The sequence below is a fragment of the Protopterus annectens genome, chromosome 14.part0 (genome assembly GCF_019279795.1).
Source record: "Protopterus annectens isolate FY-2018-M chromosome 14.part0, PAN1.0, whole genome shotgun sequence".
In the NCBI taxonomy this organism is placed as follows: Eukaryota; Metazoa; Chordata; order Ceratodontiformes; family Protopteridae; genus Protopterus; species Protopterus annectens.
The window spans coordinates 593,166,603-593,187,409 of record NC_056748.1 but is presented as its reverse complement, the minus strand read 5'-3'; the positions used below and the strand labels follow the sequence as shown (position 1 = coordinate 593,187,409).

At 37.4% G+C, this 20,807-nt stretch overlaps 1 protein-coding gene across 1 annotated transcript in view; it reads right to left on the bottom strand.

Annotated features, from left to right (window-relative positions):
- The window catches only part of TCERG1L (transcription elongation regulator 1 like), a 2,969,407-nt gene that overhangs the window by 2,311,369 nt on the left and 637,231 nt on the right, over window positions 1-20,807 (bottom strand). The window lies entirely within an intron of this gene.

Genomic DNA, 20,807 nt, shown 5'->3' with positions numbered 1-20,807 from the left:
TTAGATGCACATATAAGCATAGAATCATCAACATATTGTATAACAGAGGCTGTACCTATGGAGGTATAGAGGTTATTGATAAAAATATTAGAGGAGGGAACCAAGTGTAGAGCTTTGGGGTATACAAGTGAAGACTTGCAGGTATGGAGAAAAAGTATGCTGCCATTTTACAGACTGGAGTCTGTCAGTTAAGTAGCTATTGAACCACAGTAAGGAAGAAGTGCACAGTCCAAGCTGATACAATTCATAAAGGAGTTTAGGGTGAGAAACTGTATCAAAGGCCTCTGACAGGTCAGGTTTGCCAGAGTCCCTGTATTTGTTATTGCTTTCAGTAAATTCATAGGTTCATAGGTTCATACTAGGCTATCTGCCCGAGGGCATTTACAAGCCTAGCCCATCGTTTTGTGGCTTACGCCACCCCTTTAGTATGGGGAACTATACCCATTATTTTGCTGTGCCTCTGTCGAGCAGTGACACTGAGGTAATCCCTGGGGTATATCTGCGATCTCCCATCCATTGGTCAAGATTTCTCTTGAACAAGGCCAGCGAGGTGCTCTGCCTCACATATACCGGAATTTTGTTCCACAGCATAGGGAGTCTTTGGGTGATGAATCTATCCCTCCAGCATGTCCTATTAATAGCCGTGTCGAGGTTTAAGTCTCCCGCCCTTGTGACTCTGATGGATCTAGATTTTTTGAGGTGAAGCATATTCATCAAATCTGGGTTTGACATGGCCTTGTATGTTAGGCAAAGGTCACCTCTGAGCAAGCGTGTAGCGACTGAATAGAGCTGGAGTTCTTTCAGTCGGGCGGCATAGGACAGATTTTTGAGACCCTTTATCCTTTTGGTGAGGAACTTTTGTGGCCTCTCCAGCTGCTGCAAGTGTCGGGTCAGATACATTCCGAATGGGGCATTGTACTCAATCATTGGTCTGATGAGTGATGAGTAAAGGGAGACCATGTCCTCCCTTGATCTAGATGAGAATCCCTTCATGATAAGGTGGGCAATGTAGAAGGTCTTCCTAACTACTTTAGCTACATGGGTGTCGAATGACAGACTACTATCAACCTGGGTCCCCAGGTCTCTGATGACTTCTTCTGTGCTCAGTGGATTGCCACCTATTTGGTAGCTAGGGGTAACCTTGTTTTTCCCTAAGGGTATGACTATGCATTTTTTGGCATTTAACTTTAGGCCATGGCTCTGGCACCAGTTATCCGTTTCTGTAAGACCCTTCTGAAGGATATCTGTGTCAGATGTGTTTTCTACTATGGCGCCCAGTTTGCAGTCATCTGCAAACTTTGTCAGCCATAACCCTCCTGCGTTTGCTTGTACTGGAAAAGTAGATGCCAAACAAGAGTGGGCCCAGGACTGAGCCCTGTGGGACACCACTTGTGACAGGCTTTGAGTCTGACATGGCGCCAGCAACTCTGACCCTGTGGGTTCTGTCACTCAGCCAGTTTGCAACCCATCTTGTGATGTATGGGTTAACATTTAAGCTGATGAGTTATCAATGATACCCGAGTGGGGTATTGTATCGAAGGCCTTCGCCAGATCGAGGTAGGCTGTATGGACTGCCTTTCCTCAATCAATGGCTTTGGTGACTGTTTCAAAAAAGTCAACCAAGTTTAAAAGGCATGATCTGCCTTTGACAAAGCCAAACTGGGTTGGATCCAAAGTCTGCAAATTCCCTATGTCTTTATTTATGAGGTCCATTATGATCCTCTCCATGGCTTTGCAGATAAGGCTTGTCAAGCTAATGGGCCGGTAATTTCCAGGGTCAGTGGAGGCACCGCCTTTGTGAAGTGGGACCACAGTTGCAGTGCGCCACTCCCTGGGTACGTATCCAGAGGTAAGACTTTGATTAAACAGCTGTCCTAGCTGTGGGTTTAATTCCTCATTGAGTTCGTGGAGCACACAGCCGGGGACACCATCTGGTCCCATGGATGCTGAGTTTTTTGCTTTGGAGAGAGCAGTTCTCACTTGGGCGTTGGAAATTTTTGGGGGGCTGCAATCATTTGGTATAGATATCTCTCCTTTTGGGGGGGGGGAGAAGTTTGCACTGAACCTGTCAGCCAGTATGTTGGCAATGTCTGTAGGATCAGTAATCTTCACATCATTTTGAACTAGTTCTGAGCATATCTGGGAGTTTCCTCCCAGGTTTCTAACATAGCTAAAGAAGGCCTTATGATTGTCTTTTGAGTCTTTAGCTATTTTTCTCAGTGATTGTTATTTAATATTTTTATATTGTCACTTTACTTATTCAGTAATTGTTATTTAATATTTGTATATTGTCACTTTATCTTTACTTATGTTTGCTGGGGCTTTTCCCCTCTGGTGTCCACTGAAAATGGGTCTGTTTGCAAACTCAGTCGGACTAACCCATTTAACAAATGTGAAATAAAATGACACACAGGCAGTAGCTACATGGAAGCCACATTAGGTGGCTGATAAAAGCTGTTCTTGTTGAGATGAATGTAGAGCTCCTACTTCTTAATGGTTCTGGGATAGATCTTCTCAAATAAAAAATACTTTACTCACTGCTTTTTTAAGACGTTGTCCCTACAATTGTATCACATTTTTTCAAAAGAATGTAGCATTCTATATTAAGAACTGTTCTGTCTTGTGATCATACTTTTGATTAGCTGAGATTAAGTTTATTGATATTTAGAAACCAGTCTTATTTATGACATATAACTTTAGTCATTCGCCTAACTTAAATCTTAAAAAAAAAAAATCACAACTCACAATGTGCAATTTTAAAATCTCAAAATATAGGTAGAATGGCAGGAGGAATATCTGTTTTGGCTTTTGTTTGAAGTTTGCAAACCCAGATTCTCTCTGTGTAAAAAGTATTTTAAACACTTCTCTTCACACTGTGAAAAATGATTTAAAGAAAAAAACTGCTCTGAGCTTGTGGCTTCAGTGTTCTGTACAATAAGCACAGAGTATGAACAGTTTAGCAGGATGCCTTTCACAGATGAAAGGAAGATGTGCAGACTCCCCAGAGAAGACACCCGAGCCAAGAACAAACTGGGGCCCCGAGTGATTTGAAGTATCAGTGCTAACCATTGCACTGCACTTCTGCCATCATCACTGACAGTTAAATTATCCTGTAAGTTATGATGATTGTTAGCAAAATGTAACCTTTTGCATTTTTAGAAAGGGGAATGTTGTCAAGTTTTAAATAGGTTGAACCCAACATGTTACTAGCATAGTTGCAGCTATAAGACTTCAGTGGTAAAAATAAGATACAGCTCATATTCTCTTCAATAATGTCATCAGTTCATGGGGAAAGACCATTTTTTATCTTTTATAAATTGCTAAGGAATCATATAAGGCTAACAAAAGAGGAGACCGTCAGAATGGTATACTTGGGAAATACCATAGTTATCTTTCCTTGAGACTTTCAAAAACTGATTGTGTTTAAGCCCCAAACAAATAAGTAATAATAAACATTCACATCTAGGTAACAGGTACTGATTCAACAGCCCTAATGAACCACCTACCCATTTAGATTTTTCTACACTTCACTCTGTGGGAACTATTTATTGCAATTATACAATTTTAGTAAGAGTCTCTGCCTGTACAAATTTGTATATACACCCAGATGACATCTGAAGGCAAAGCAGTTTTAGAGAGAACCATAAGAGAATCATGTTGCCCTCCTTTAAGTCCCTGACACATTTTAAGTCATTTCGTGACAGTTTAATGCACTGCCAATATAAGTGAGCTGAAAGTTATGGACAATGAATTCCAGCAATATAGAAACCCAGTAATTTATTTCTAGGTTTTCTAAATGGACAGAAAACAAAGCATTAAAATGGCCCTGAAACTGCTCATTACTTCCTCTGTAATCTAACTGTAGACACAGTTTGATTGTACTTACTGTTCCCTAAAATGCAACACAAGATATGTGACAGCTTTTTTGAACCCATATCTGATCTAATATGATACAAGTAAGCTTCTGAGGAATTCAGCATACAATGTTTATAAATTTTGTGACCTAATACTGCTGAACAATTTATCTTACCACATATAAACAGGTGATGAGCTTCTATACAAACAGATTATCTACAAATGGCAAATTATAACTACAAAGTTACGTCTATTAAAAATGCATACTTATTGTAGAATGTACTAAAGGCTCCTATTCCATGAAATTAGAAAGCATTTTGCTTAAACATGAACAAGATGCTCAAAAAAGAAATCTAACAGCAAGTTAGACCTAGTCATATTTTTGAAAAAGTTGTACAGATTCACATTTTCTGTAATGAAAGTTACCTGCACAATACACAAAATTCTTTGAGAGTGGAATGTTCTAATTTTCTCACATCATAATATAAACATAATATAAACCTTGTTCCTCCAAGAACACAGTAATAGTTGAAGAAAATATATCACCTTATTTAAGTTATTTTCAGAAGTGAGCGGCTTAAGTTTTAATTATCAAGTATTAAAATCTTTTAGATTTTACTGTCTTAAAATCTTATAGAAATTAAAATCCATTTCTGCCAAATGCTGGCTAGTTTATGACTTTGTCAAATAAGCCATGAATTCCATACAAAAATCATGAACATATCTAAACATTCCTACCTTGGTTTGTGATTTATTGATCTTTAATTTAAAAAGACGAGCAACTGTGAGTGATAGCACACAATGTAAAGTTTTTTAATTATCAAGTATTAAAATCTTTTGGATTTTACTGTCTTAAAATTTTATAGAAATTAAAATCCATTTCTGCCAAATGCTGGCTAGTTTGACTGTCAAATAAGCCATAATTTCCATACAAAAATCATGAACATATCTAATCAATCCTACCTTGGTTTGTGATTTATTGATCTTTACTGTTAAAAAAAAGTGCAACTGCGAGTGATAGCACGCGATGTTAAGGTATTACAACTTTTGTCTGGCTTGCAGAACTTGTCCAGACAGAACTTTACTGTACTTAATTTATTTAGTTGTATACTGCTGTCATGAGTGTTTGTCGTAGAAGTTGATTTAAGTTATCTCTGAATTCTGTGGTTACTGTTTTTGTTTATTTTTTTACAGTATTTTATGAATTTAAAGGTGAATATGGATTCCTTAAATGAGTATGCAGTTAACGATTTGCTAATACACAAATATCTTGTATAGTGTAATAAATGCTATGCATATTTAAAGGCAACAGCTGATAACACTGGTGATCTGAATATTTCTGCTGACCCTTCAACCAAATTCCTAGGAGTAGTAGTTGACAACCTCAAGTTTGATCTTCACATTAATCAAACTATCAAAATTGTTAGCAAAAAATTAGGCTCTCTTTACAGAGTCAAATCCTTCCTAACCCCACCTACAAAAATTGTCATTGCCCGTACCCATCTTCTCTCTACCCTTCTCTATACTTCCCCTCTTTTTACAAACTTAAGTAAAGCCAACCTTAAACTATCTATGTGCTACAATAATATAGCTAGATTTGCCACCGCCACACCTTACAGAACCCCACCACTGTCTTAACTTACACTCACTAGGGTGGCTTGAATTAATTAACCTTCTCAAGGTAAACCAACTGACTGTAGCTCATATGATACTTCATCATACTGATAAAACACCAGGGCTCAGAAAACTCATAACTCCCTACTGTAACCTCAGGGCACTACAATCGTCTAATATACTTCTAGCACAAACATTAAAATCTAATAACGTATCTGGGGACTGTTTGTTTTTGAACCATGTAGGTAAACTATACAACTCTCTTCCTGCTAACCTCACGTCTGAACTCTCACCGCTACAATTAAAAAAAAAATCTTACTCAATATTTTAAACAACATTGGCTTTGCCCTTGTTCTAACCCAGACTAGCCATTGTACCAATAGTAGCTCTCTCACCTTAGGACATTTTTTCGAAAACTATCTGTATACGAACCTCTGTATAACTATACGTGTTTTTGCCCTATGTTTAAAAAATGTGCTTAATTATGCTTAGAAGACAAACATCTCATTTGCTGTGATGGATAATGTCTGTTGCCCCATATAGTGTTTTTACTCAATCACCTGATATTTTGAGATTGATTAAGGTCTTTAGTCACTGTAATATTTTATGTCTTTGTTACTCTCTTTGTATGATTGTAGGGAGCTTTCTCTCTAGTCACTGTAATATTTTGTCTTTGTTACTCCCTATGTATGATTGTATGGAGCTTTTCTCCCCGGGCCTCTGCTGAAAATGGACATGCATCCAGTTGGACTATCCTGGTCAACAAATGTAACATAAATAAATAAAATAAATCTGTGTTCCTTGTGTCAAACATTGGATGATTTGCTTACCATTGTTAGATGTAAATCTAGACTTGGTGATTGTACTTGTGCAATTGTCATGGCTTGGAGATCTGTTGTTTCATATATTAATGACGGGACTGATGAAGTGAATAATGTTAGGCATAGAAGAAATAGAACACATTTAGGGAATGATGCATCTATTGTCTGCAAAAATCACTCAACCCCTATGAAACAAGATGATGCCCTGACAACTTTGGAATTCTGAATGCAAGTATTCAGCAATCTGAGGATCCAGATTGATTAGAAGGAAACAAAAAAGAAAGAAAGAAAAGTTCACAACAAAAAACAAGGAAGAAAAAATACTGATTAATGACTGTAAATGGAAGAGAATATGTATTAAACAGGACACTGCTTTGTTATTAACACACAGGTGACAGGGAATGATGATATTTTTCTATCAGAAATCCTTCAATCTACAGAAAAAGGCATAATTTTTCCAACAGAGAAGGTAGAAAAAAGAGGCAAGGGTCAGATGAAAAAGAAGAAATCAAAATTGAACATTGAAGGATTGAAGAACATTGCCCTAAGAAAAAAGAAGAGAAAGACAGATGCTGACTACATGACTCAAGCTGTGGATTTACAATACCAGCTGGATGAGAATTTAATACAAAATGAAAACAGTGGGATTAATAAGACTAATGATGATGATGATCTATCCTTCGTAACAATTGACAGAGCAGATATTGCTGTATTAGAAGCTGAAGATTCTTCAGAGCTGGCCAGCAAAGATATTCTTGTAATTGGAGATTCAATTATTAGAGGAATTGATACTTATATTTGCAGAGAAGATAATGAACATTTAATAGTGTTATGCTTGCCAGGAGCAAAAATAGAAGATGTGAGACAAGCCTTGGAATGCCTTAATGTAAGGAAGTATGGATTTGTTTTTATTCACATTGGTACAAATGATGTCATCCGCAAGGATTCTCTGATGGTTAGTAAGGAACTGACAAGCCCTCTTAGATAGTATAGCTTGTACTGGTGTTAGGACGCATTTTTCACAAATCACCTATAGAAAGGATAGTTGGGTCAATGTGAATGAAAAGATTTTTTGGGGAAAATAACTAAATGGAAAGAATGTCCTGTTTTAAAAAATAGAAATGTGTAGAGCATCCAAGCATAATTTTGGGAACACATGTATTCAGACAGAATGGCATGCATTTGTCAAAAATCAGGGAAGAGAATTTTTGCAACATATATTTTGTGATATTTGACAAAAGCTAGGCAGGATGTTTGCCAGGCCGAACATTTAACAGTTCACAGATAGCAACATTTGATGCCTCTGTTGGTTGTTGATGCTAGGAGCATTAATAATAAAAAATTTTTTCTTATTGAAAAATGTACTATGTTCTCACAAGATTGATGTTGTTATTGTTTGTGAAACATGGTTAAAGAACAATGAATGGAAACCTGTTCTATCAGGGAAATAATGTTTTTACTGTAATAGACATTCTATCAAAAAAGTCAGGTGGAGGTATTATGATAGGGATTAAAGATAATTATGAGACATGATTATTACATGTTCAGTGATAACACCAATACTATAAACTATGTAACTATGACAATAAAGACAACCCTAGAACATATAACAATTGCTGGAGTATATAGCCCAAAGTCAAGTGCAGATGATCTAGAGGAATTCATACATTTCTTACACAAAACACAGGAGGGTAGAATAATATTAGCTAGGGACTTAAATTTACCAAAAGCAGACTGGAATAATATTGATTCAACACGTTAGTAAGGAAATTATTCACAACATATATTCAGGGACAACAGTTGCTTTAGATTGTAAAAAAAAAACTACCAGGGGATAGAACATGCTAGACATTATTTGTGTTCCTAAAGAAATTACTGTTACTTCAAGTCAAGATTTACTGCCATTGATGTGCAGTGATCACAGCATTATAAAGGTTAATTTGATGCTAGATAATTCTGCCAAACTGAAATCTAAACCAATGCACAGAAGGTTAATTACAGATTACATGGAATCAAAACAGTCACTATGTAAAACTAGAGTGATGTGTTCAGTGGAAAAACTGCAGATGGAATGTGGAAAGTTTTGAAAGAAAAATTTAGTGCAAAAAGTCAAAAAAATGTTTAACATCAGGATCTAGGCAAACAACATCAGGGTGATATATTTCTATAAGAACAAGATATCTGATTAAAATGAGAGACAAAAATATTAGAAATGGAAGAGAGGTCAAACTACAACTTTGTTGTGGAAAAATAATGGAGAAGATAATATTGGATAGGTTATTGTCAGAACTGGATAGGTTGGGGTTTGAAACCATATATCAGCATGCATATGTTGAAAACAGATATATTACCACCTGTAACATGATGTTCTATAACAATGTAGCTATGAATGAAAAATTGTGCTGTGGTATAATTTATATAGATTTAACTTCAGCATTTGACAGGGTCATACACAAAACACTGATCAATAAATTAGTACAACTAGATATTGATGTGCTCTTGATAAGCTGGATAGCTGAATGGCTTACAAATAGGACATGGCAAGTATCATACAGCAACTGGATAGGTGAAATCCTTGGTTAGAGTCAGGGTGTCCCAAAGGGCTCTGTCCTAGTCCCTTAGTTGTTTTGATTGTATCTTTCAGACCTACCCTTTTCATCTGATGTATTCTACTGTCTATTTGCAGATGACCTGAAATTGGGTAAGCTGATTACATGTGTTACAGATAAGGCGTATCTGCAAAATAACTTGACTAAATTAACCATTTGGGCACAGGAGAATAATATGCTGATAAATACATCAAAAACTAAGCATATGAGATTTGGGAGATGTAAACTAAAAGGTGAACATTTAATACAGCACACAGTGATTGAAACTGTAGACTCATTTATGGACCTGGGTATATGGGTAGATTCAGCTATAAGCTTTTCTAATCATATCAACCAATTGGTTAATGATAGTTATAGAACTATAGGTTGGATAAAAAAATATAAGGTCTAGGAAATCAAAACTGATGAAGTCATTGTTTATTAGCTACATTGGACACAAACTTGAGTAGGGAATATCAATATGGAAACCCTATAAGAAAACAAACATGAGTAAGCTGTAAAGAGTACAGTGGACGTATACCAAGGGATGTGAAAATTTAAGTTATTATGAAAGACTAAAATATCTGAACTTGTACAGTGTCTCTTATAGATATCTAAGAGGAGATCTTATTCAGGTATATATGGCATTTAGAGACAACTACCTATGTGAATGTTTGGGGTGATCAATAAGTAGTACAGCATTATCAGACAACCTATGTAGAAGATTCTGTAGGAATGAGAAGTGTACTAATTGGTTCTCTGATAGAGTAGCTGATGCATAGAAGAGATTACCAAATTACATTAAGGCAAATACTAGTTTAGATATTTTTAAGAACAGCTTGGACACTTATTATGGGAACAAGTCATATGGTTTATTGGCAAGCTAGAAGGGCTTTTAATGCCTGTGCTTGAAATATTTGTATGTATATATGTATACAGTAATGATTTTCCAGTGACAACAGGAAAAGCTTGTGGGTTTTAATTTAAAAATCCCATCACTGTGACTTTCAGTTGCAAACAATAACATATACTCTAACATTAAACTACCAAGCTTCCTTTTCTGAGCAGCAGTGGGTTTTTTTTGTTCAGCAAACTTGTGCAAGGGCATTAGGTAATTATGGCTTATTTTCTCTTTTAATGTCCACTAAGGTAACCAGGCTTTCACAATGTATAACAACAAGCCAAATTTACCTTATTCTGCTGACCTATAATCCAGTGATTTTTGTAACAGGTGAAATGTGTGTTTTAAACTTGCATCACAGGAGTGAAATGGCGTTGCTGTAAATATTTCAGATGTTGTGGTATGTTAGTCTTTTTAACTTGGAAAGTCTATAATACCAAGGGTTGCCCTTACTATCAACATTTTACTTAATAAAATGTACCAGTTTAGACCAATGCTTTGTACTGTCGTGTATGTTTTGGTACAAAACTCTGATGTTTACTATTACTTAAACTGGGCTCAAAATACAAGACAAAACATGCACACTTCAGTGATACTGAAAATCACCATATACTTGCTGAATTGTGTTAAAACCAACTAACTGACTATGAACATTTGTTTGAAATGTAGTCATCTCGGTAAGGGAAAGGCCCCTTTCAACATTTACTTCATGTAACTTTTGTTAAAATGGTAGTTTGACTGGTGATTTGACCCTTTTCATCCATGACTTGGACTCTGAATTTAGCTAAAGAATAGTACGCTAAAAGTAGGTTAAAATGATTGACCTAAAAATTATTAAATGCACTGCAGAATGAAAAACAGGTTCACAAGGCAGACAAATATATTACATAATAAAATAAGAAATAATAGTTTGTTATATGGATAGCATCTGTGTTCTTACATCTCAGATATATTCATTTTCAAGAAACAGGTGTTCTTTTATCATAGTCATGAAATGTTCAAATGATTTCAGTTTATAAGCATCAAGTGATAACTGACTCCAGCATGACAAACTAATCTTAGAGAATGCCTTGTAGAGACTGTCCATCGAAGATGGTGTGCTTTCAGTGAGAGTGAACTGATGTTAATGTTTCTTAAGGAAAATATAGGTGCAGGAGGCAGAAATCTGAGTTTTACTTTTTATGGAACATAACTGAAATTCAACCACATGGTCCTTGGGCATGTCTGCTCCTTCATGCAAGATAAGGACAGTACAGCGGCACTTTTTCAGTGTCACTTGGCTTGCATTCAGATAAAGTATTATGGATTGTGAACCATTGCATGTAATAGCACACACATTTGGCAAAGGCAAATGGGCAAGAGTTAGCAAGTCGTGTATCTTCATTGTGTGATTTTTAAATTAAATGTTATCTCCAGATATGTTCACTGAATATACAAGCATCTCAAATAACTCTATGTGCCTGTAGGGCATGCCACGAATTATGTTTCATGATTAGTTGGGTATATAGTAGAGGTAGTTATATGTGGTTCACCTCTAACATGCATTGTGTGCCCTACTTGAAACAAATATAATGCTTGCTCTGTGTTTCTTTATTTGAAAATTGTGATTTACCATGTGATAGACTTGCATGTTGGCAATTTGCCTTTTAGAAATATACCATCTATAGCAATAAGATAATATAGCTTAGTAAAAGAGATGTCTCTTTTGCCAATATGAGAGAACACTAACTGAATCATGAACACCATGTGCTACTAATACCTGATGCAGATAGTTAAGTTTATGATGTTCAAACTATGCTGGAGATGGTGGCATGACATCATCTGTTTGTTTCCATGGAAATGTAGTCATTCCAGGTGTCTTCAAAAGATTTGCTGAGTTATTCTAATGTTTTCATAGTATAACAAATGTCATTGTAAAGTAAATATTTTATTAATTACAGTTGTTAATGGAAAGTTTAGGGAGTCACACTTAAAATTTGTTAAAATACATGTATGGGAAGGCTAACAGCAAAAATCAAGTAATAACCAAACTGCTATTTCAAAAAGATAAAGGTTTGGGGGTTGACACAGTGACTCAGAACAGACAAGAGTGGCTCGTTTGCTTACAACCTGAGCTTATCAGTATTCACTATTTTGGTTTTAAAAGTTCAGTTGCTAAAATATCAGCTGTGCATTACTCCAGCAAAATTATTGGCATTCACTTTTAAAGTGGAGATTCAACCACTTGTACCAGCACAAGAGACTAAGTCAATATGTTGTTACACTTCTGGCAGTCCAAGCAGGGGTACTACTGAAATACCTAAATGAGATACCTGAAAAAACACACACTTGTAGCTGTATCCCTCTGACTGAACTGTTAAAGAATGCCATTACCTTGTAATGCATTACTACTAACAAGAAGAAAAGTGTAGAAATGTAAAGTTTTACAGAAAATTAAAATCCATAAAATGCTTACAGATAAAACATAGACAAGACCAGAAGCAAAATATCCTTCTGAGTGGCTAACAGCATTAAAACCTATTTATCACTTCAATCTGTTTCTCTGTGGCAGAAACGTGTCTTACAGTCTTCAGTGCTGGTTGCCTTTGTAACACAATTCTTTTGTATTGTAGCCACTCTGTGTGCTCTTGCTTGAGACTAGAGTGTAACAGCTCTGAAAACTGTGCATAATGAAACGTATTATGTACTACTATGATGCACAGAGTTGCACAACAAGGATGTCTTTCTTCTTATTTTGGTGCTTTATCAGTTCACTACATGCATTGTAAGGCTGTTGTGCACTTCTCTGATGTAACACAAATGTGTAATACTATTGGCTTTTTTGGCACTTATTGAGAAAGTAGAGTCATGTAAGGAAACTTACTATAACAGTAGACATTTGAATGATCAGTATTGCAGTATCCTTAGCAACATGGGTTATATCCTGCATAATATATAACAGCAGGACAGTTTCCAAAGCTACATGGCACCTTCCGCATGCCCATACCATCAGCCATCTTGAGCTGACTAAAATGACAGGTATCGGCACCAAACCCTTCAGAGCTTTCATGACAACAGAGAGAGCAGGAGTCTGAGTCTTGAAAGATCAGTGTCATGAATAACAAAAAATAAATGTTGACACCCTGACATAAACAAAAATACTAAAAAACAAGGAGGGTGGAGGGAGGTAGAGGCTAGTGCAACATTTATCATTTGAATATCTACTGATATGGTAAGTTTACTCACACAACTCTGATATGTTTGTCATATTTATCACTGCTACGGTATCCTTAGCTATGTGGATAGATTACCCTAGCTTACTACATTTGAGAGATGGAAGGAGAGTACTCCAGGAGCCCCTGGAGAATGTTTCTATCAATGCCTGATCTAAACCTAGAGAGGGAATTAGGCTTGTAGTGCTTTCTAGAAGTATGTTCAGATGACTAAGTTGCAGCTTCTAGAATTTCTAAAATCCACCCCTTTCCAAAAAGCCATAGATGAGGCCAAGACCCTGGTGGAGTGGGACGTCAGTCTGCCTTGAATTGTTTTATTGTTGTGAGCATAAAAAAGGTAATAGAATGAGACAATCATCTGGAAATGATTCGTTTTGATTCAGGCTGTCCCTCCTCCTTACCGCCACAAGAAATGCTCAATTCATTGGAAATATTTAGTTCTGGCAAAATAATACCTGAGTTGTCTGTAGACATCCGAAGTATGGAGAATCAATTTTCCTTCATTTTTAGGTTCAGGAAAGAAGATGGTGAGATGGAAAGTTTGGCTTAAAGTAAACTTTGCATATAGTAGGACTAGTTCTCAGAGGCCCTGTCTGTATAAAATGAGATAGGAATGGCTCAGCATAACTCGCAGCTCAGAAACCCTTTATACAGAGGTTAGTTAACCTGTTTTCCATGTTAAGAATCTCAAGTTAGCCAAGTTAGCTTGTTTAAATGTTAAGTATTATGTTCTCTAACATAAAAATAGGATCCTAAGGAGGGATCACATGTTTTCTTGTATGCCTTTTATGCAAAACCTTGTCAAAAGCATTTTAGTATGAAAATGTATTGAAAGAGGAGAATGCATGGGTAGGCATGCCAAAATGGTTGATAAATGAACTTTGATGGAGGAGTAAAAAAGGCCATAGGATAGTAACTCACACAAATAATGTAAAACCAAATGACAACTGGCCCAAAATGGGTGTTAGTTATGGTGTTGGCACCAGCTAGAAAATCCGTTCCATTCATTAATATACGATTTTCTAGAATCAAGCTTTCTTGCTGTCATTAATACCTGCTGCACATCATGAGTAAACAGATGTCCAAAGGGAAAAACTCTATCATCCAGTCCATTGGGGTCAGGGTATATCAAACACATGCTCTAGTGTGAGCAGATTCAGTCTGTCAGGAAGCTTGTAGTAATTGCCCCTGGCCATTTTCAAAAGAAGGGAGAACCATGATTGCCTAGCTCGACAGAAGTCACCACAATATTCCTGGGGATTCCTTCTGAATCTTCAGAAGTACCCTGGATATGATTAGAAAGGGTGGAAAAGCATACAGAAATATCCCAAGCCAAGGAAAAGAAAAGGCATCTCTCATTCAAGGCCATCTTGCATGGAGACCTTAAGCAGAATCTTGACAGTTGATTGTTCATCTGTGGACTGAACTGTACACTTGAGTGCACATCTACTCTCTATCCCAAGAAAGATATTAAGATTAGAAGTGCTGCTTCCCTACCTTGCTCTCTGCCTTCCTACATTTCTCTCCGTGATTATATTCTGTTTTGAGAGGGGTATATATATATTTCTAACAGACTTCTGTTGCTGTTTGTTCTGCAGTCTAAGTATATTTTATGAGAAGTATACACCTCAGTGATCATCACCTGGACCATTGCAACCTTGTATATTACTATGTACATTTTCTGTAACTGCTGACCTCACCTTATCTCTCCCATCCACTTTGTGATACTTACTGACTCCATTCATGAACCTCTCACTTTGTCCCCTCCGCCCACACACAACACGGTAGCATTTTTAATCTCAGACCTGTTACTGTTTACTACTATAGTTTTTAGCCTTTGCAATGAGCAGCCTGCTTATTAACAGTTTTTTCTGCTTGAATATGTAATGCAATTCAACTGCCAATAAATTGCATCTTTCAGAAATGCTTTATGTTGCAGAGATTGTACAGGACTCTAGCATGTGAAATGGTAATAGGGTTAGAGTATTCTTTATGCTGGCCCTCAATCTCATGCAGGAGAGTCTCTGTGCCTGCCTGTCAGAGCAGTACTACTATCTCAGCAAACTGGTCACTATTTAAATTTAGTTAGAAGTTTGTGGTGGACTAATTCAGTTCTTTAATATTTATGTTCTAGTAGCAGTCAAACCAAAATGTCATTGGTTTTCAAGCGGACAATTTTTTTCATTATGGATTTTGTTGTTGTATTACAAAATCATGTATGTGTTACTCTACAGTAATTTCTTAATTTGCAATTCAGCAAAAAACTGAGAGTAATTAAATTAGGTTAGTTTTAACATGACCTGTATTGCTGCAAGGCATCTGCCTATATAAGCTTTGTTGACCTGGCAGTATTTTCCCTGCTCTTTAAATACTGCTTTTACAACAAATCTAATGCAGAAAACTCAACTGACTAAGCCAGATAATGTGAAAGTAATAATACACTTTACTCAATTGCTGAAATATTCCTTTATCTGAGCATATTGTAAAATGAACTTGTCAATATTACTTGCATGCTGCAACTTCATATTAAAACTTTTCATAACAGTCAGTCCATGGAGGGGGGGGGGGGTGGCCAATATGGCTAACTGAATGCAGCACAGTTCTTTTGCTCTGCTTCATGCATTTTTTTCCTGACAGGAATATTTTGTCAGTCTCATCAGAATTCTATAAAAAGTAATATATTATTGAAGTAGAAGACACAATGAAATCCTGGTGTAAAAATCTATGTATTTTCAAAGTTTTTTCCTGTCATTTCATCAATCAGAAATCTTCATACAGCAAAGAAAATGAGTCACTCGAAGTCTGTGACATAAAAGCTTCATAAAAAAAGGAAATACAGTCACTTATTTCTACCATCCAGGAATTAGTTACAAAAATTGACAAGCTGGATATAAAAATGGACAAAATAAAAAAAGACTGCTCTAAACAAATAGAACTCATGAATGAGATGATAAAGCAACAAAAATCACAAATAGCTTGGAGGAATCTGTCACAGATATAGATGACAGGTTAACAGAAGGAAAAAGCCATATCAGCTTCATTCTGCACCAAAATAACAAGCGATTGGGGCAGATATACGAGTCAGAAAATAGAGCACGGAGAAATAACTTCAGAATATATGGAGTACCAGAGAAAATGGAGAAAGCAGTATAATAAATTGTCTAACAGCCTGGATTCCAAAAGATTTAAATCTACCAGACGCCTTTTTCCTTTGGAATTGAAAGGGCATACGGATCCTTGGTGACTGTTCCCACAAACAAAAAGAATATTCATCCAAGATCCATCATAGACAAATTCATATCAACACAGGACAAAGATGTAGTTTTAAAAACAGCATGGACTGCTGCACCTTTAAAAATTGAAAACTCGTACATCAGATGTGACAACGATTCTTCTTCTTTGGTAATGAAGAAAAGGAAAGCCTGTATACCTTTGGTGAAATGCTTGAAAAAGGAAGGAATCGAAGCACATCTTGTCTACCCTGCTAAACTGTTTCTACCTGAAGGAACCAAAACCTTTGATAATCTAGAAGATGCCCAATTGTACATCCAAAAGAAAAACATTTTATCTTCTTCTGTAGCTATGGGTACTACCATATCATTAAAGAGACAAGCAACAAAAACTGACTGGACTGTCAAAGAGAAGAAAAAGTCTAGGGATAAATACATTTCTTATTAAAAATATAAGTTAGTTACTAAAAGTGATGTTACTTTGCCACTCGCACAGAAAATTAACTAAAGGTAATGTTTTTCACTTTTTCATTTCTTAAGATATATAGAAAAAAAAGAGTCTTCTACCATTACAGTATTAAGTAACAGTTATAGTAATAGCATATTGCAACTAGATGCTTTTATGTTCATCTTTATTACTAAAGTTGTTCAGTTCCACTAGTTTTACAAATTTTCAGTCACATGATGGCACAGATAAAGCAAGTTCAACAACACAGTAGCGTAGATACTTACATTTTACTGAAATGGGTGTTTTATATTTAAAAAGACTGGTTAAGATAGTCATGCATATGATTAAGCAATTATCATTTTAAAGTCTTTTGGTTATATTTATTAAATAGAGCAAATTTTTAAGTATCTTTGCTTTTTTATCACTTGGAATAGCTTCTGTAGCTTACCCTGAACAAGCTTGAACTGTTTTTTAACTGTTTGCTGCATTATTTTATAATCTGCACTTAAAGTTAAATTTTAGTCGAATTTGATTGAAAGTTTGTTTGTTTGTTTGTTTAATTTAAATGTGGAGGCTGCCCACTAAAGTGTGCTAGCTTGTGTAACTAATTTATCACTGTTTCTGCATTTTCTGTGTGTTTCTACCAAAAAAACAAAAAAAATAATCCTTGTTTTCCCACCTCTCCTCAACTAGTTTAGACCAGTTTACAGGCATTGCTGTATTCTGGGCTGTGGTGTAGTTCCTGCGTTGTCCATTACCTTACTTGGATAGAGGGAAGTTTCTTTGCTCACCAGTGGGAGTGGGGAGCCTTGAGCAGCCTACCTGTCCCTGTAGGAAGTGACCTCAGCACAAGAAGCTGTAGTAATTGGTTGTTTTGGACCATTTATAGCTCTTTTGTAGTTCACTGTTTAAAATCCGCCTCTGGGAGTTTTTTTCTGGCTATACTGCTCAGACAAGCTCCTCGTGGTTCTGCAGAGTGGTCCTAGCACCAGGGAACTCAGAAAAGCGACTACTTTCTGGATTTAAATATCTTTGCTTTTTTTCACTTGGAATAGCTTCTGTAGCTTACCCTGAACTAGCTTGAACTGTTTTTTAACTGTTTGCTGCATTATTTTAAAATCTGCACTTAAAGTTACATTTTAGTCGAATTTGATCGAAAGTTTGTCTGTTTGTTTGCTTAATTTAACTGTGGAGGCTGCCCACTAAAGTGTGCTAGCCTGTGTAACTAATTTATCACTGTTTCTGCATTTTCTGTGTGTTTCTACCAAAAAACAAAAAAATAATCCTTGTTTTCCCGCCTCTCCTCGACTAGTTTAGACCAGTTTACAGGCATTGCTGTATTCTGAGCTGTGGTGTAGTTCCTGTGTTGTCCATTACCTTACTTGGATAGAAGGAAGTTTCTTTGCTCACCAGTGGGAGTGGGGAGCCTTGAGCAGCCTACCTGTCCCTGTAGGAAGTGACCTCAGCACAAGAAGCTGTAGTAATTGGTTGTTTTGGACCATTTCTAACTCTTTTGTAGTTCACTGTTTAAAATCCGCATTTGCACGGCTTTGCACAGTTGTGCGCATAGCACAGCACTGGTTAAACTTTTTCTGGCTCCACCAAGTCTGCTCTTCAAATTTTCCCATAAGGAAGCTCTACTCTTAGTATAACCAGACTACTCACTATATTATAAGCCTAGCACTTGTTCTCAATACTTCTCTACTAAGTAAGCACTCTCGTACTAAGTAAAGCACTACATCTACTTACCACCCCTGTGAATATCCACTTCCCTTAAAGGTACAGCACTCCCTTATACTGTTCTAGCATGTTGAGTGGTAGATTACTGGCGTCGTCTCCAATTCAGCTGGTCAGTCTGGGTATCTTGAGACAGTGCTACAATTGTCTCGTACACAGACAACCCTCTCCTCCTCCCAACAAACACAAATACATGTGAGAGATGCAACTATATAGCCAAACTGGAGGCTGAACTCTCTCAACTCAGGGCTGGCATGACCAGACAGGAGGAGATGGCAACCACACACACAACAATCCCAGTCCCACATAGACATATCACAACTGCAAACCAAGCACATAAAAACACAAAGACATACTCGGAGGCTCTAATAAAAAACTTACCAAAACAACAGAGGCTCCCAAAGCAGACATCCAAAAATCCACCACCTCAAAACAAAACACATGCAACACATACTTCAATAAATCAGTGTGTCAACCAATCACAGCCCTTAAGGCCAAACACCTTGCCTGATACACTAGTAACAGGTGACTCTGTAGTCAGACACACTGATGTCCTGCTGACCAGGCTGAACAAGGAGAAGGTGACTGTGAGCTGTCTATCGGGAGCTAGGATCTGCCACATAACACACGCACTCAAGTCACTCCAAAGCAAGTACAAATATGACTCTGTCATTGTCCATGCTGGTGCGAATGACATGAGACGTACCTCCCTGGACTACATGAAAAGAGACATAGAGGAGCTCTCCGATTATGTAGCCCAGGCTGGTATGACCCTGAGCAGCATCTTGCTCTCACCAAGAATGATACCACAATACAAAGACAAGATGATCAGCTTTAACAACTGGCTCAAGTTCTGGTGTCATTCTAAGGGGATCCAATGTCTGTCTGCCTGGGATGACATGTTGGACAAGCCACGCTGCTTCACAAGGGATGGCTTACACCTGTCACCACTGGGCTTCCGGATATTGGCTAAGGATCTTGCCACCCCCATAGTGCCTTTTTTAGGCAAGGCTCAAAAGACAAACCCACCTCCTTAGAAAACAAAAATGGAAAAAAACTAAGGGTAATGCTGCTCAATGCCAGAAGTCTAAATCTCAAGATGCTGGCACTTGATGCACTCCTCAGCATGGAGAACATCGACGTCTGTGCAGTAACTGAAACCTGGTTCAAGGCTCCTGAGAGCACCCCAGTGCTACCAGGCTATACCTCGTATCATGCTTTTCGGCCCCTAAACCTGGGCCGAACCACAAAGGGAGGGGGAGTGTCCATATTCATCAAGGACACCCACACCTCCAGGTTAGTAGCAACACATGAACCATCAGAGACCATACAGGTGCAACTAACCATAGGCAAATCTGCTATACAACTGGTAGCATGTTACAGACCACCCTCACAATCTCAAGAACCCCACTCAGCCTTCCTGAAGACATTGGAGGATAGGAATGTATCACAAAATACCATCATACTGGGAGACTTCAACTACCCAAACATAGATTTGGTACATTATTCTAGCCCTAATACCCTAGCCCAAAGGTTCCTGGAATTCATAACTTCAAATGCACTGGAACAACGAGTCACCTCTCCCACTAGGGGAGATAATATACTAGACCTGATCATTACAAACATGGGGACAAAATGCTCCACACCGGAAGTATACCCCTCACTAGTGAGATCTGACCACAAACTAATCACCCTGGATATACATATCCCACCTCCACCCCCAGCACAAAAGACCACAGTGAAAAACTTCTCAAAAGCAGACTTCACTCTTCTTAAGACTGAGATGGTATCCTTTAAGCCCACTGTGCCAGTGTATACCACATGCCACAATGCCAAATCCTTCACAAATGCTTTCTATGGACATCTCCAAGAATGCATGGATCATGCAATCCCAAACAAATCCAAGTCCCTCTCCACCAAAGGTAAGCATCCTGTCTGGTGGACCTCAGCCATAAACAAATTGTATAACAAAAGAAGGAAGCTACTGCACGTCAGAGCAAAATCCCATGAAGGGAAGACATCTCTGATCAACATTAGCAGAAAACTACGTTCTCTCATAAAAACATCCAAGACAAACTTTGAGAGAAAAATTGCTAAGGACACTAAAGATAACCACAAAGCCTTCTTCAGCTATGTTAGAAACCTGAGTGGAAACCCTCAGATATGCTCAGAGTTGGTTCAAAACAACAAAAAATATACTGAACCCACAGATATTGCCAACATTCTGGCTGACAGGTTCAGTGCAAATTTCTCCCCTCCTTCACCCCCAAAAGAATACTTATCACAGCTGAATGTAATCTCCCTGTCATCTCAAATGTCCAAGTGAGAACCGCCCTAAACAAAGCAAAAAACACAGCATCAATGGGACCTGACGGTATCCCGGGTTGCGTGTTACGGGAAC